Consider the following 3,619-nt stretch of genomic DNA (forward strand, 5'->3'; position numbering starts at 1 on the left):
GAAAACCAAGAAAAGAACAGTTGACAGAGGATGAGCAACCTGCTACCCAAAATTTCTCTGAGGACAGTAAGAGCCCAGAGAGGAATAAGTCTGGTGTTCAAACGGCAGAAAAGGGTGAAAAACTGGCGTTAAACGCCCAATCCATGTTCAGTTCTGGCGTTCAAACGCCAGTGAGGGATCAGACACCTGTAAGTGCTGATAATAACTCCCTCAAGAAGGCTTCTCAACCTGCCTCTGTAGGAAATAAACCTGCAGCAACTAAGGTTGAAGAATATAAAGCCAAAATGCCTTATCCTCAGAAACTCCGCCAAGCGGAACAGGATAAACAATTTGCCCGCTTTGCAGACTATCTCAGGACTCTTGAAATAAAGATTCCTTTTGCAGAGGCACTTTAGCAAATACCCTCTTATGCCAAGTTCATGAAAGAGATCTTGAGTCATAAGAAGGATTGGAGAGAAACTGAAAGAGTTCTCCTCACTGAAGAATGCAGTGCAGTCATTCTGAAAAGCTTCCCAGAAAAACTTAAAGATCCCGAGAGTTTTATGATACCATGCATATTAGAGGGAAATTGCACCAAGACAGCTTTATGTGATCTTGGGGAAAGCATCAACCTAATACCTGTATCCACTATCAGAAAGCTTGGTTTAATTGAAGAAGTCAAACCAACCCGGATATGTCTCCAACTTGCTGATGGCTCCACTAAATACCCATCAGGCATAATTGAGGACATGATTGTCAAGGTTGGGCCATTTGCCTTCCCTACTGACTTTGTAGTGCTGGAAATGGAGGAGCATAAGAGTGCACTCTCATTCTAGGAAGACCATTCCTAGCAACTGGACGAACCCTCATTGACGTCCAAAAAGGGGAGATAACCTTGAGAGTCAATGAGGATGAGTTTAAGTTGAATGTTGTCAAAGCTATGCAACATCCAGACACATCAGAAGACTACCTGAGCGTTGATATTATTGACTCCCTAGTGGAAGAGGTCAATATTACTGAGAGTCTCGAATCAAAGCTAGAGGAAATTTTTAAAGATGTTCAGGCTGATCTGGAGGAACCAGAGGAAATAAAAGAACCTCTGAAAACTCCTCAGGAAGAGGAGAAACCTCTTAAAACCGATCTCAAACCACTACCACCATTCCTTAAATATGCATTTCTGGGAGAAGGTGACATTATTCCTGTAATCATAAGCTCTGCTTTAGAGCCATAGGAAGAGAAAGCACTAATTCAGGTGCTAAGGACACACAAGACAGCTCTTGGGTGGTCTATAAGTGATCTTAAGGGCATTAGCCCAGCCAGATGCATGCACAAGATCCTATTGGAGGATGATGCTAAGCCAGTGGTTCAACCACAGAGGCGACTAAATCCCGCCATGAAGGAGGTGGTGCAGAAAGAGGTCACTAAGTTACTAGAGGCTGGGATTATTTATCCTATTTCTGATAGCCCCTGGGTGAGCCATGTCCATGTTATCCCTAAGAAGGGAGGTATGACAGTGGTTCATAATGAAAAAAATGAACTGGTTCCTACAAGAACAGTTACAGGGTGGCGTATGTGTATTGACTACAGAAGGCTCAATACAGCCACCAGGAAGGATCACTTCCCTTTACCATTCATAGACCAGATGCTAGAAAGACTAGCAGGTTATGAATACTACTGCTTTTTGGATGGCTATTCAGGTTACAACCAAATCACAGTAGATCTTCAGGACCAAGAGAAAACAGCATTCACATGTCCATCTGGAGTATTTGCATACAGAAGAATGCCTTTTGGTCTGTGCAATGCACCTGCAACCTTTCAGAGGTGCATGCTCTCTATCTTCTCTGATATGGTAGAGAAATTTCTGGAAGTCTTCATGGATGACTTCTCAGTATTTGGAGACTCATTTAGCTCTTGTCTTAACCATCTAGCACTTGTTCTGAAAAGATGCCAAGAGACTAACCTGGTTTTAAATTGGGAAAATGTCACTTTATGGTGACTGAAGGAATTGTCCTTGGGCATAAAATTTCGAACAAGGGAATAGAGGTGGATCAAGCTAAGGTAGAGGTAATTGAAAAATTACCACCACCTACCAATGTTAAGGCAATCAGAAGCTTTCTGGGGCATGCAAGATTCTATAGGAGGTTTATAAAGGATTTTTCAAAAATCGCAAAACCTCTGAGCAATCTGCTAGCTGCTGACACGCCATTTGTGTTTGACACAGAGTGTCTGCAGGCGTTTGAAACTCTGAAAGCTAAGTTGGTCACAGCACCAGTTATTTCTGCACCAGATTGGACATTACCTTTGGAACTAATGTGTGATGCCAATGACCATGCCATTGGTGCAGTATTGGGACAGAGGCATAACAAGCTTCTGCATATCATTTATTATGCTAGCCATGTTTTAAATAATGCCCAGAAAAATTACACAACCACAGAAAAAGAGCTGCTTGCAGTGGTTTATGCCATTGACAAGTTTAGATGATACTTAGTAGGATCAAAAGTGATTGTGTACACTGACCATGCTGCTCTTAAATATCTACTCACAAAGCAGGATTCAAAGCCCAGGCTCATAAGATGGGTGTTGCTTCTGCAAGAGTTTGATATAGAAATAAGAGACAGAAAAGGGACAGAGAATCAAGTAGCTGATCACCTGTCCCGGATAGAACCAGTAGCAGGAGCATCCCTCCTTCCTACTGAGATCTCTGAAACCTTTTCGGATGAGCAATTGTTTGCTATTCAGGAAGCTCTGTGGTTTGCACACATTGTAAACTATAAGACTCAAGGTTCTCCTTCTGTAACCATGGAGAGGAAGCATGAAAAGCTTCTCTCAATACAGAGTCAAACAAAACCCCCACATTCAAACTCTAAGTTTGGTGTTGGAAGGCCACAACCAAACTCTAAGTTTGGTGTTGAGAGGCCCCAACCCTGCTCTGATTATCTGTGAGGCTCCATGAGAGCTTACTGTCAAGCTATTGACATTAAAGAAGCGCTTGTTGGGAGGCAACCCAATGTTATTTAATTATATCTATTTATTTTCCATTGCTATTTTATGTTTTCTTTAGGTTGATGATCATGTGAAGTCACAAAAACAATTGAAAAATCAAAAACAGAATGAAAAACAGCATTAAAAACAGCTCACCCTGGAGGAAGAGCTTACTGGCGTTTAAACGCCAGTAAGAAGCATCAGACTGGCGTTTAACGCCAGAAAAAAGCATCAAGCTGGCGTTAAACGCCAAAAACAAGCACCAGACTGGCGTTTAACGCTAGAACAGAGCATCAAGTTGGCGTTTAATGCCAAGAAAGGGAGAAAAGCTGGCGTTTAACGCCAGAAACAAGCAGCAGTCTGGCGTTAAACACCAGGATTGCACACTAAGGGCATTTTTGCAAGCCTCAATGGAGTAGGGATGATAAGTCCTTGACCCCTCAGAATCTGTGGACCCCACAGGATCCCCACCTGCCACACCTTTTCATACACACTTCCCCCACCCTTGGCCGAACCCACCACACACCTCCTTCTCCTCCTTTCCTCCTTCTTTTGCTCGAAGACGAGCAAACATTTTAAGTTTGGTGTGGAAAAATTATTGCTTTTTTGTTTTTCCATAACCACTAATGCCTCAAGGGATGCACTTTCCTCCACAAAA

Source organism: Arachis hypogaea, chromosome 16, assembly GCF_003086295.3.
Source record: "Arachis hypogaea cultivar Tifrunner chromosome 16, arahy.Tifrunner.gnm2.J5K5, whole genome shotgun sequence".
NCBI classification, from domain to species: domain Eukaryota; kingdom Viridiplantae; phylum Streptophyta; class Magnoliopsida; order Fabales; family Fabaceae; genus Arachis; species Arachis hypogaea.